Source organism: Lissotriton vulgaris, chromosome 8 (genome assembly GCF_964263255.1).
Source record: "Lissotriton vulgaris chromosome 8, aLisVul1.2, whole genome shotgun sequence".
NCBI lineage: Eukaryota > Metazoa > Chordata > Amphibia > Caudata > Salamandridae > Lissotriton > Lissotriton vulgaris.
The window spans coordinates 60978268-60991774 of NC_141696.1; the positions used below are offsets into that span (position 1 = coordinate 60978268).

Genomic DNA, 13507 nt, shown 5'->3' on the forward strand with positions numbered 1-13507 from the left:
CCACGAGGGCACTCCCTGACAAACTCCGGGGGCCAATCTTTTTCAGCTAACAGAATATCATAGCCTTTTGAGAGCTTATCCCAAAATAGACCTCTTATTTTCCTAGTTTTATCACCCTCTATACGCAATGTTATTTCGTATATTTTATGGGGCTCGCTAAGTCTGGTGTCGGCAGTTTCAACCTGAATGTATTCATTCGTGTCCACTGTCTCCAGATGACTCATCAAGATCTTGCGCGCTATACTGATTTCTGCTGCACTGTCCAACATTGTCAATGCCCACTCCCCGTTTTTCAACTGTGTCCTCAGTATTCTCGGCATGGTTGATTACTCTAATACTGGCTACCTTCTTTTTCTGAAATTGAGATTTTTTACTCTGAGCAGGTTCCTTGTCTTTGGACTTGGTGTGCTCTCCTGGGTCTGACCGTCCTCTTCTTTCCGAATTCTGTGGAAAAGACCGAGAGGGACGTGTATCAATACTTTGATATCTATCAGGTTTTTTCAGATTATCCCTATTTCTAAGGTTATATCTTTTCTCAGAGGGCTCCCTCTGGGGAGACTGGCGTTCTTGAGTCGGAGTTCTTTCCCTCCGTCGAGGAGACCTTCCTCTGGACTGGAAAACTTCTTCCTTGGGAGTGGATTGTTTATTTCCATCCCAGCTCTTTTTAGGAGTGTTTAAATTATTTTTAATAAATAATTTTTCAGGATTTTCGAGCAGTTGGGGCTTTACCGGTTTCCCACCCAAGCTGTCTCTACCTAATTCTTCATAGCATTTCTCTATGATTTTGGCAAGCTCAACAGGATCTTTTATATCTGTTTCCTTCAACTTCTGGCGAATCGCCACAGATGCTGCTTCTCCTTTTATGTTGGCTAATAATATAGCCGAGACCTGCTAGAAGTCTTTCAGTAATTTCATACCAAGATTTAAAGCGGGCTCTGGACCGTATTCATTTTGAATCTGTTTTAGCACTTCTGGTATTACCGCCATAGACGGAACACCGTGTGTTTTTGTGTAAATGGAAGCAAAGACTGTACCCCAAGTGTAGCAGTCCTCCACGTGTGGTGCGATTCCCATTGGAAGGGAGATGGTCAAGATTCTGTGTTTCTCTATAGGGGTAGTATCAGGAAATACTGCCTCTATTTGAGTGATTTTCTGTGCTAACCAGAAAGGAATTTGTTCCCGTTTTACGGGTGTTTTACCAAGACATGACTATGTTCTGTGGTGTAATTTTATTAGTGTTCCCCTGATGAGGGGTCAGCTGTGATACATTAACAGCTGGCTGGACTGTTGCAGTCCGCATTACATATTGGACTAATTGCCTATGTATTTTTATTAGTGTTTTTAGCTGTACTAACAGCTCTTCCTTTGACATTTTTACAATGTCCGGATGTGGTGTGTAGCTGGCTAGAACCGGCCACGTTGCTCCTGGTCTACCTAGTGGACCGAGCCTGGTAATGTGATCATTATGTTTTAGGGCGCCATTAAACCAGAGCAGGTGCTCTTGAAATTTAAGTGGAATTTCAATCTCCTCGAAAGGAGCGTACTCTTCCGGAGGTTCCTCTATTTTGTAATAGTGAAACTCTTTTGTTGTAGCGTTTGCCGCTGGAAAGTTTATCCATGAATAGAATACCTCTGTCTGCCGATATTCGTGAGCCTCTATCACGAAAATTACTGTACCACCTTGAGGTGTCAGTCCGTTCTCTATAAGTTTTAACGTTATAGATTTTCTTAAGTGGACCGGGATGATAATAGCATCCGGGTCTGTCTGTAGGAGACTCGAGTCCTCCTCTATTAGTAGGGATGCCAGTCTAACTGCTTCCCTTTCTTCTTCACTGTCTGTCATTTTTTATAAATGCAGGCTTTGCAGAGTTGGTCTCCAAGGAGACAAAGATTAGGGGCACAATATTTTGGAACACTGTATCCTTCAACGTTGAATAAACCAGAGCTTTACATAGGAATCTCTTCCTACTAAGGTTGGGCGGATTTTAACCTTTCACCCACTCCAGACGTCTATTGGAGTATTTACGGGAGAAAGGGGTCTGTGTGAAATATGCACGACTGAGTTACTCTAACATCTTGCGTTAGTTTATCGCCTTACCAAACGTTGGGCGCCATGTAGTGTAGTTCCTAGTTTCCCACTAGGCCCTGCTCATTGGAATAACATAAACAGTAGTATCGACGTGGAACTGCGGATATTCCAGGCCTCCACTGACTATGCTAGACTTAATTGGGTGTGTTACCAACTAGCTCAGAGGTCACTGGAAACTTTCTTCTCTGTATAGGAAGTGATCAGCTTCCCTGGCACAGACAAGAAGGGATTCAGCTTTCCAACAACCGTGCAACATGACAACTTTGCTCCTCAGATCAAGAGTCCATCTCTAGGGTCGTGTGAAACAATAGACATGTATTTCACTCAGTCAGATTAGTGCAGTTTACTTTCACGAGATGTAGAGAATAGAGAGACGGGCGTTTGTCAATAAAGGGTTAACATTTATTGAACAGTCTTTCTTCTCGTACAAGAGAAATGTATTGCCACAATTGCAAGACTTGTTATTATAAAAAGTACGTACAGTAAGATAAGTATTACGAAATAATACTGTAAAAGCATTGATATGGTTTCTTAGCCATACAATGGTTTAAAAGTAATAAAACATATATACAGTCATATATACATTAGGCTAAAATACTCAACTGGTGCTTCTAACTACGCCTACCCCAGTGTGCCTGACCTAAGCCTAACACGTGGAAGGGGAGTAAGTAAGTAGCTTTAAGTTAAGTTGGTTTTGCCAAGGTTTGCTTCAAGAATTCTCATCTAAGGGTTTAGTCAACACCATACCTCTGAATAGAATGATGGAAGTCTGGTATTTCCTTCAGGGGGAACGCGGTATCCCAGTCACCCGCGAGGGCAGACTAGAAACGCTGGAGCTGGATTTCTCTGTTCAGCGCGTCGAGAGGAGGAGGGGGGACAGCGTCCGCGGGCAGCTTGGCATCTGCTGGGCTCTTCGCAGAGGGACGGCTGTTCAGCTCCTAAGCTCACCACACCATTGTTCGCGCTTTAGCAGCGATAATGGTATCAGTAGCTTCACCAACAGCAGCGGGGCAGCAGGCTGCAGCAACAAGCTATTGCTTAAGGCAACGTTGGTAATATTTATACCTGACAGGTGCCTGGTTTGACGCAAGTTTGCTGGACATAAGACGTCAATTAAAGATGTCACTAGGAAGTGATAGCTATCAGTTGCTCATTAGAGTTCCATTACTAATCAAAACACAGCAAGCGGGGATTTCCAGGTTTGCTGAGTTTTTATCTTGTTGAAGTCAAGTCAAGTCAAGTCATAACATTTATATAGCGCACTACATACCCAGAGGGTTTCAAGGCGCTTAGGAAGGGGAGGAGGATTATTTGTCAAATATCCACGTTTTAAGCTACTTTCTGAACGCTAGGTGATTCTGGGTGAGGCGAAGGTAAGCTGGGAGTGAGTTCCATGTTTTGGCAGCCAGGTATGAGAAGGATCTGCCTCCCATGGAGGTCTTGTTGATGCGAGGTACAGTGGCGAAGGCTTGGCTGGAAGAGCGAAGTTGGCGGGAGGGGGTATAAAAGGACAGTCGAGAGTTGAGGCACTCTGGTCCGATGTCGTATAGTGATTTGTGTGCGTGGGTAAGCAGTCGGAAAGTAATCCTCTTATTGACGGGTAGCCAGTGGAGGTCTTTAAGGTGACCAGAGATGTGTTCGTTGCGTGGGATGTCTAATATGAGCCTGGCTGAGGCGTTTTGGATTCGTTGTAGTTTCTTCTGGAGTTTTGCGGTAGTGCCTGCGTAGAGGGTGTTTCCGTAGTCCAGTCGGCTCGTGACCAGAGCGTGGGTGACTGTTTTCCTTGTTTCGGAGGGGATCCAGCGAAATGTTTTTCTGAGCATGCGAAGAATGTTAAAGCAGGAAGAGGATACGGCGCTGACTTGTCTGTTCATTGAGAGTGAAGAATCCAGGATGACGCCTAGGTTCCGTGCGTGGTCTGTCGGGATGGGTGCTTTTCCGAGGGCTTCCGGCCACCAAGAGTCGTCCCATGCAGAGGGGGATTTACCTAAGATGAGGACTTCTGTTTTGTCTGAGTTCAGTTTCAGACGGCTTTGTTTCATCCATTCGGCGACTTCTTTCATTCCCTCGTGTAGGTTAGTTTTGGCGGTGCTGGGGTTCTTGGTGAGAGATAGGATCAGTTGAGTGTCATCCGCGTAAGAGATGATGTTGAGGTTGTGTTGGCGGGCGATGGCCGCGAGGGGGCTCATGTATACGTTGAAGAGGGTGGGACTGAGTGAGGATCCTTGTGGTACGCCGCAGATGATTTCAGAGGCCTCGGACTTGAATGGTGGGAGGCGGACTCTCTGGGTTCTTCCGGTGAGGAACGAGGTGACCCATTCCAGTGCCTTTCCTTGGATTCCGATGTTTCTGAGGCGTTGTAAAAGGGTGCTGTGGCAGACTGTGTCGAAGGCTGCAGAGAGGTCGAGGAGGATGAGGGCGACTGTGTCTCCATTGTCCAGTAGAGTTCGAATGTCGTCTGTTGCTGCGATGAGGGCGGTCTCAGTGCTGTGTTTTGCTCGGAAGCCAGATTGTGAGGGGTCGAGTGATTTGTTGGCTTCGAGGAAGGTGGCGAGCTGGTTGTTGACAGCTTTCTCGATGACTTTGGCCGGGAATGGAAGAAGCGAGATGGGGCGGTAGTTTTTGAGTTCGGTGGGGTCTGCTGTTGGTTTTTTCAGAAGGGCGGTAAGTTCAGCGTGTTTCCAGTCTTCTGGGAAGGTAGCGGAGTTGAAGGAGCAGTTGATGACGTCTCGAAGGTGCGGAGCTATGACGGAGTCTGCTTTGTTGAAGATGTGGTGAGGGCATGGGTCTGTGGGGGATCCAGAGTGGATGGAATTCATCAGGCGGATGGTGTCCTCAGTGGAGATTGGGTTCCAGGCGTTAAGGGTGTTAACGGGGGGAAGATGGTCAGCTGATGGTAGGGTGGGTTGGCTTCCGGGTTGGTTGTCAAAGCTGTTGTGGATGTCAGCAATCTTGTTGTGGAAAAAAGAGGCTAGGGAATCGCAGAGGGTTTGAGAGGGGGTGATGTCGTTGGAGTTGGCCGAGGGGTTGGAAAATTCCTTGACGATGTTGAAAAGTTCCTTGCTGTTGTGGGCGTTGTTGTCAAGTCGATCTTTGAATGCTGTTTTCTTGGCTTTTCGGATCAGTTGGTGGTGAGTACGGATGGCGCTTTTGAAGGCGTCCTTGTTGCTGGTGGATGGGTCTTTTTTCCAGGCCTTTTCAAGGGAGCGGCACAGTTTCTTGGACTTCATGAGGTCGTCGTTGAACCATGAGGCCTTCTTGATGCCAAGTTTGTGTTGACGTTTTTTCAGTGGTGCTAAGTTGTTGGCGGTGTTGGATAACCAAAGGGTGAGGTTGGAGGCGGCTTTGTTGGCGTTAGAAGAGAGGGCTGGGGAGGTTTGAAGGAGCGATGTGGAGATCTGTTCTGTGGTGATTTTGTTCCAGTTTCTTTGTAGAGTTGGTTGGAGGTGGATGGTGGGTTTCGGCTTGTTGTAGGTGAAGTGAACGCAGCTGTGGTCAGTCCAGAGGAGATCCGTAGTGTGGCTGAAGGAGACATGGTTGCTGGAGGTGAAGATGGGGTCGAGAGTGTGACCTGCGATGTGGGTGGGGGAAGTGACCAGTTGTTTAAGGCCGAGGTTGGCGAGGTTGTCTAAGAGGGTGGCGGTGTTGCGGTCGTTGATCTTTTCAAGGTGGAAGTTGAGGTCTCCCAGAAGGATGTAGTCTTTGGAGGGGAGCGCGTGTGGGGTGATGAAGTCCGTGATGTCTTCACTGAATTTTGCGCGTGGTCCTGGTGGTCTGTAGAGGAGGGTGCCTCTGAGTGTGGTCTTGGGGTCGATGTGGATCTGGAAGTGAAGGTGTTCAGAGTTGGCGAGGTTGGCATCAGAGCTGGTTGAGATGCGGATGGTTTTCTTATGGACGATAGCGATTCCACCTCCTGTATGGTCGGTGCGGTCCTTGCGTGTGATCTTATAGTCATCAGGGATAGCGATGGCGATGTCAGGAGCGGAGGAAGCGTTCATCCATGTTTCCGTTAGGAAGGCGACATCAGGAGAGATGGTGTCTAGTAGGTTCCAAAGGTCAATGGCGTGCCTGTGGACCGAGCGGGTGTTGAGAAGGATGCAATGTAGGTGGTTGGGGTTGGGAATCTGTGTTGTGGTCGTAGCGGAGATGTTGTCGGTGCCGCTAAATTTGCAGGAGAAGCAGGAGAACGATCCATGGGTGCGTCCAGGGGCGGCTTGGACGCAGTTGGGGACGCGACCGGGGTTAAGGGCTAGGAGGGTGGCGGCATCGTAGGTAACGCGGGGGGGCAGAGCAGCGCGAGGGGCAGGGGGACTGGCGCTGGGCGCGGTCCAGGCGCGGACGGGCGTAGACGGGCTTACCTTTGGCGCACCTTCGGCGTGGCCGAAGCGCGTGGACGCTGCGCGTTGGGACATCAGGCATTTAATGGAGAGTGGAAGGGGCGGAGCGTGTGAGGGGGATCTGGGAGGCGGGATCGAAGGGGGAGGGGCGGGCTGCAGGCACAACAAAATGGAGGGGGAGATAAACACCAACAGGACCGGGAAATGCGAGCTGGCGCTGGAGCAGGGGCACAATAGCAGTCTCAGATAAGTGAAAGCAGTGCGCAGCTTTCCCAGATGCAATATGCCAATCAGGCTCACCAATGTGTATTCAACACAATTCACGTACCAATCTCACTGAAAGCAGGGCAAAGCTGAGCGCTACGCGGCCAGAGCGTGTGCAGGTTCAATAAGTGCACAATCAACAGACACAATTCACGTGGTTATTTCAACTAAAGCAGGGCAAAGCGCTACGGAGTGTTAATCTAGGAATTCGGATAGTGACTTCTGCTCTGTCATTGCACTAATTGGTTGCAAAGGAAGTGGCAGAGAACTATTCTGGAATGTGGCTCTGTTCGTGTGAGGCCAGAGGTGACTTTCTGAATATCGCACTTGAACGGTTATGCCAATATAGGGAATAAATGGATTTATAGCCGAATAGGGGCATACGGTTACAGTATCGATCAGGAACCTAGATAAACACGCAACATAAGTGTGAGCGAGAAAATGCTTTTAACAAACATAGCTGCAAAAGAGTTTCCCATTGTTACTTATATGCAATGTATGAATAAGGGTTGTAAAGAAAACAAATTTGCATCTGTAAGCATTGTTTCCATACATGTAGGTTTGTAAGAGGAAATTACAGATGTGAACTTGCTCCCTCTTGTTTTATGTAGTATTGATGTTCTGACATGTCTGAGCTTCAACGTCCATTGATGTACAGGTGGCAGCTGTATCCCCAGACTTCAATATCCACCCTCTGCACTCTTTCTCAGGCAGGAGGATGGATGCTCCACCCAACCGAGCCTCTGCATTCATGTATATGTTTGTGTGTGTGAATAGTTCAATATCTCTATAGATATCGATATTGATCATAGATATCGATATCTCTATAGATCATAGATATCGATCATGGATGTTGCCCCTATCCTGGCGAGACAAAACCAAGTGTGTTCTGAAGTCTGTAACGAAAGCTAGTTTTGGTGGTTGATTTTGTTCCAGCTTATTCTTCTTTCCGTTTCCTGTTATTGAGAAGTTTTCTGCTGTGACAGCAGTGTGATGTGTAATCTGTGAGCGCAAGGTATTCACTAGAAGAAAGCGTTTCTTATCTTTGTGTTTGGACGGATACATTCGTCCTCTTGCATATGTCTCCTGTCCACCTCTGTGGGAACATTGCAGTCAGTTTGTTTTGGTTCTTCCATAATCTGGCTTCTGCAGCACTGGGAAAGGTTTGGTTCAGAGGTACGGGGGTCACAAGAACTTTCATACATACCACTGAGTGTCTAGCTTGTTTTCAGCGTCATTTTATGGTCATCCTGCCTCAGAGTTTGTCAGCAGTTGCTGGGGAGCCTGCTCAAGCTAATATAAAAAGATGAACTGATATTGAAAGTTCCTCGCCTTGATAAATGAGCACACCATAGTGTGCGTTATTAGGAGGTATTTGAGCACAGTCACTGCTTTGACAAAGCTTTTCAGGGGTTTCTCTGCTCAGTAGAAGCAAGTGCTGAGCGTAAACCTTTGCAAGTACATCTTGGTGGAGAAGCTGAAGATGGAGTCTCTAGTCCTCCTCTGGAACCAATCAGCCGTTTCACGCCTGATCAGGTAGTGACAGTACCACGAGAGTGATCTTGCCTCAGTAACAGCCCAGACAAACCATGAATGCTCCTGAGATTTTTCATGTCTTCTGAGGCAAAATCATCACGAAGATTGATGTGCCTCGTGCATATCGCATGCATATCTCGTCCATTAGAGATCAATAAGGCTAACTCCATAGATTTGTAACTCTTTGTTAATGGTGCTTCCAAGATCCCATGATGTTGCGCTAAAGAGCGTACAAATGTTAGCTGCCTCTGCAGTAAGGAAAAGGCACGTTCTACAGAAGAGGATTATTTAGTCCAGTACAAGACACTTCTTTGCAGTTATTCTTTCATACACCTTATAAAAGACCCTCAAAGGAGATGACGGGTGAGAAGGAATACGTTGTTTTATACTGACTTTGGTGCCTCTTTCAGAATTATTGTTGCCTACTTTAAACATTTCTGGGGTATCTTTTGTGTTGCTGAAGATTGTACACCATTTTCAGTGACTTCTTTTGGCTTCATAAACCTCTCAGATTTTCAGATTAAAGAGTGCCTGACGTTTCTCAATTCTTTTCTGTTTCTTGTGAACATATATAGCTTAACTTGCATGGGATTTCTCAGCTTCTACTCCTTACGTTTCACAACATGATGTAGGCCCTGCTCCCACATTCTCTTCTTCCTCCCCAACAATATTTTGAATTTTGTGCAAGGGTTTTATATAAATCTTACAATCATTTTCGTTTATTGACCAGTTGTTCTGAATGTTTACCACAGCGTTGCAAACTCTGGACTGTCCTTGGTTCCTATAATTTCTTGAATGTTGACAGGTGAAGACCTTCGGTAGCTATGGCAGACAGCATCAGTCACTTTGATTATATTGATTTTGTCTGGACCCTTTCTAGAAGCCTTTGCACTCCAGTTGCAGCCTCACTGGATACTGTTTCACCAGACTGCGTCAGAACGGTCAGAACAGACTTAGCTTGCAGGCAAGTGAGTGAAGTGCAGCACAGAGTAAGGATCCCAAACCGAACTTCAGTATCTAATTAGGACTGAACTACCACTTGGGACAAGGAGGATTTTAAACACATCAAAATGGTTTGTCGCGCTATCTACTTTTTTCACCTGTATCCTCTTCATTGCATTTTCAGATAACCTTGCCCTGGCGCTATTGAGAGCAGGAAAGTCTAGGGTTCTTCAGAATTCACTCCCTAGTTATCTGGTTAAAACACATGTCCATATTGGTAATCGTGACCAAAGGCCCATTTTCTTCAGTTTCATATAATTTCTCCCTTGTTCGTCAGACAAGCAGAATGGATTGAAGTAATTTGTGAAAGGTGATGTTAAGCAGGTTTTAATACACTGCAGTCAATCGACAAGTTGATAGCAAGATGACACCGGTGGTGTCTGACTCCTGGGATTTAAAGCTGCATTTCTTTACCACAGATGTGTCCCTGTGTCCTGCTTTGCCTCTCGTATGGCGCTCCGTGAGAATCTCTAGGGAATGCTATCCTTGTAGACTGTTTTGGGAGGTTCCTTATGCTTCGGCTTTCACTTTCCGGATCTAGCCCACTCTTTAAGTTCATCTTTAAGCCTTCACGTGCCTTGCATTAGGTTCCTGGATCTTCTCTAGTCCTAGATTTCCTGGTCCAGAAAGAGAATCTGATTCTTCATCACACCCTACAATTACTGAAATTAAGAGTATGGTTATTGAAGAACCACAGAATCTGTAAAGTGGGTTGTCAATTTTACCATTCCGTGTGGTGCCAAGGACACCCTCTCAAGTCGCCTGTAGGTTGTTACTGAACTCTCAGTAAACTACTCAGCCCCCCATTGCATGCATCTCTGAAGACGGTTTGTCCTTCATGACTTTTCTGATACAGGATCTCCATATGTTCACTTACACGCTGGCTTTATATCAAGCCAGGCCTGCCAAAGGGCTTCTCTTTCTCTAAAGAAAGAGGTCGTAAAGGGGCATTTTAATGGTCCTCTTTATCTGCACTCCCACTGCTCAGCACAAACCCATCTCCACAATGGGGTCTTTACATACTCGGAGTCTGTATAATTAACAAGCCCATCAAACCAGGAATTGTGTTTGCTTGGATAAGCACTCATCAGCTTCAGTCTACTGGTCTAAGAGGATCGGTAATCTTCAAGTTCCTGCTTCTGAAGGTTCATACATTGTATTTCAGTGTGACGCTACAATCTTTCAAACAATACCTTCTTTAGCATTAAAGGAATTTACAGAAAAGATCTAGCTGTCGATGAGGAAGTTCTGTAAATGTAAATGTATTTGAGCTTATATAGCGCACAGCTACCCACAAAGGGTTTCCCGGCGCTTGCTTAGGGACCCCGCCCTGGTATTCCCCTGTGAGATAACCCCGGCAGGGTATCCACAAGGTGAAAGCCAGGCATCCCACCGCGAGGGGCCGTTGTGGAGATTAAGCAAGCTATTGCCCAGAGTCGCAGAGTGTGAACCCGTGAGTCGAGAAGGCACCGGAGCGAGAATTATCGAGTCCGTGGAATTTTTGAGCCCAAGACCCGCCGAGGCGGGGAATTGAACCCTGGTCCAGGGCCGATCTCAGCTTCCGGGTCTGCCGCCTCTAACCCCTGAGCCACACTTCTCCAAACGTGTTTTGCTTGAGGTTTGTCCTGTTATTCCGCATCTCCCTCCCAGCACTGTTTGGGTCCTTCAACCTGGTTCACGTTTGGCCTGAAAAAATTAGGAGTGTGAAAAAATAAGGCAAAATTGCCTTCATTGCAATAATGGCCCTGTTAGTATTTAGGTTCCTTCTTTCACAACACCGTTTTAGCCATTGTTGGAAAAACATGTAGGTCTTGAGACTGAGACAGTGGTACCCACATAGTTGGTAGGACACTCGCATCAGGATGAGATGGTTATTTTTAGGCCAGTTAAAAAAAAGTACAGTGACACCATTTTCTTTAAGGAACCTTTTCAGACCTGCCTGTAAGATAGGCAGTTCTCCATCAGCCAGAAAAAGGAACAGAGTTCTTGAATTGCTGTGCTGGTGATATTTGTTTTACTTTATCTTCTGCCCTTCACCCCTCCTACATGTTCAAAAGCTTTCCAAGCCCACATGTCTGATTTTTTTTTTTATTTTTTTTTTTTTATTAAAACCTTTATTTTAGCATTCAGTAGAAATACAAGCATGGGCCTACAACCGCGGGGGCCGGCCGCTAGACAAACTAAAATTAGTTGATATCACAATACGATACAGCTCATCAGCCGACAACCCAAAGGTCCGGCAGCGATTCAGAATAAAACTTGTATTGGAATGCATAGCTGGATTTCAGGATAAGACAGAAGTTTAATTTTATATTATATAAGAGAGGATCAGGTGCCATACAGTCAACCAGGAGAATGCGGGGGGCAGGATAAGAAACAGGATATACATGTAATGACCACTATAATGGAGATTTGGGGCCAAAGCATATAGGCCGGTACAAAAGAACACACAATATACATTTCCATGTTGCGCCAATACTCTAGGCCTGCCCGCCCATAAATCAGGTTATCATAAAAGCAAAAGCACGAAATACAAGCATACAATAAGAATCCGAATGATTCGTAGCTATACTGACCCTACGAGAAAAGAAAGAGAAAGAAGGAAAGGCCATAGAAAATAAAAAAGCAAAATAAAAAAAACTCCAGCCCCCCACCCTGCACCCCTGCAAATGGCTACAGCCTAACCCCACTAGCAGCGTGCCTGTCGCCCCTAATAACTAAAACCCCAAAGGTAGGAAAAAGAAGAACGGAGGAGGGCATATCCATGTGGGCTCCCAGCCCCTTTAGCCTGAAACAGCCACCCCCTATCACTAAAAGTCAAACTTATGACAGCAATGTAGAGAAATTAGAGGGTACCGTGAGACACCGCCCAGCCTCTTAGAACAAACAGTTGCAGGTCCAACACTTGTAAAAGCCATGCCAACCCATCCCGATCCAGCCGATCTTAACCTTGGCCCTTCCGAACGAAAACACGAACCCCTTCCAGCGAGACCCAAAGGCACACAAAGAAGCAATAAAGAAGAAAAGAGTCGGCAGAAATCGGCCCATGGCTACCAGCAGGCAGTGAGTCCTCAGTAACTGTAGATGCAGACGAACTCTCCCTCTGAGATGAACAGTGCCAATGTGTCTTGAACAGGAGTCTTAGCGTCGCCAGGAAAGGAGAAGATGACTACAAAATGAATGGAAAGTCACAGACAAAAGTCTCTGGGAGGGGAACGCCTGACGATATCTCCAAAGCCGGTAGTGGTGGAAGGTTCAGCAATACCATGACATCCTCGGGAACACCGTCCACCAGGGCACCATCCGATGGTTCCAGTACTCGTTTCCTCACGGGGTTCTCACACGGAGTCAAAATGGCCGCGTTTTGAATGGCTGCAGAATTCCGTTTCAACAATAAGGCCGGGCCCGGTTCCACCCGGAGAATTTCAGATAGGCGGGGGGGTAGACAGGATCTCGAACGTGCAAATGCGAAGGGTGACCAGTCTTTGTTCGCAGCCACGGTCAACCCAGTTAAGGCCGCAGGCCAGTGACCCCGAACCATCGAACCCCGGCGGGCGCAAACCGGGTCCGTGGGACGGGGGCCCCCACCCGCAGCCAGCAGCACGCAGACTCACTCCTCCGTCGATACTGAGCAATGAAAACGATCGCCACCAAATCCGGGCTGAAACAAAGCCTCCACTCCGGTCGACCGGGTCCAGCCTGAGTCTCCTGGCCGATGTTGTTGCACTACAGCCCGGCTGTGAAAGTACTCCAGGCCCCGGCTTCACCGCTGGAGCAGGCCGCAAAATTAAACTCGATGTAACTCCATAAAACAAGCCGATAAAAGTTTCCGGATTTCACCATCGGAGTGCGGGACAGTTCATGCACACAGAGACTAGGCGTTAAGTCAGGATAACATGCAGGATATTGCGGCGGGTTACGAATGTCGACGGAGCCGGGAGCCTAAGCAGCCATCTTGCTTGCTGACGTAGCTCCTCCTCCCACATGTCTGATTTTTAACAAATTAGAACACATTGAGGGAAATAATTGCTTCACTTGACTGCCATCCAGTGGAATGTCCTGCAATTGCATTTTTTTATTGGTTGTAAGACATTCCCAGTCAGGGAATTTCCTTTAATATAGTTGTGAAATTGTCTGCATCATTATTGAAAAAACATGTGAAATATTTCAAGGCAGATCAGTATAGTCGGGTTTTTGGACGTGCAATGATTCAGATATGTAATATCCATCATTCACTAATCCTGTCTGTTTCTCTTCATTTACTTCCTTTCTGTCTCTG

General features: G+C 46.7%; 1 protein-coding gene across 2 annotated transcripts in view; it reads left to right on the forward strand.

Annotated features, from left to right (window-relative positions):
• APBB1 (amyloid beta precursor protein binding family B member 1) overlaps window positions 1–13507 on the forward strand; it is a 465162-nt gene that overhangs the window by 91761 nt on the left and 359894 nt on the right. The gene's annotated exons all lie outside the window — the stretch shown is intronic.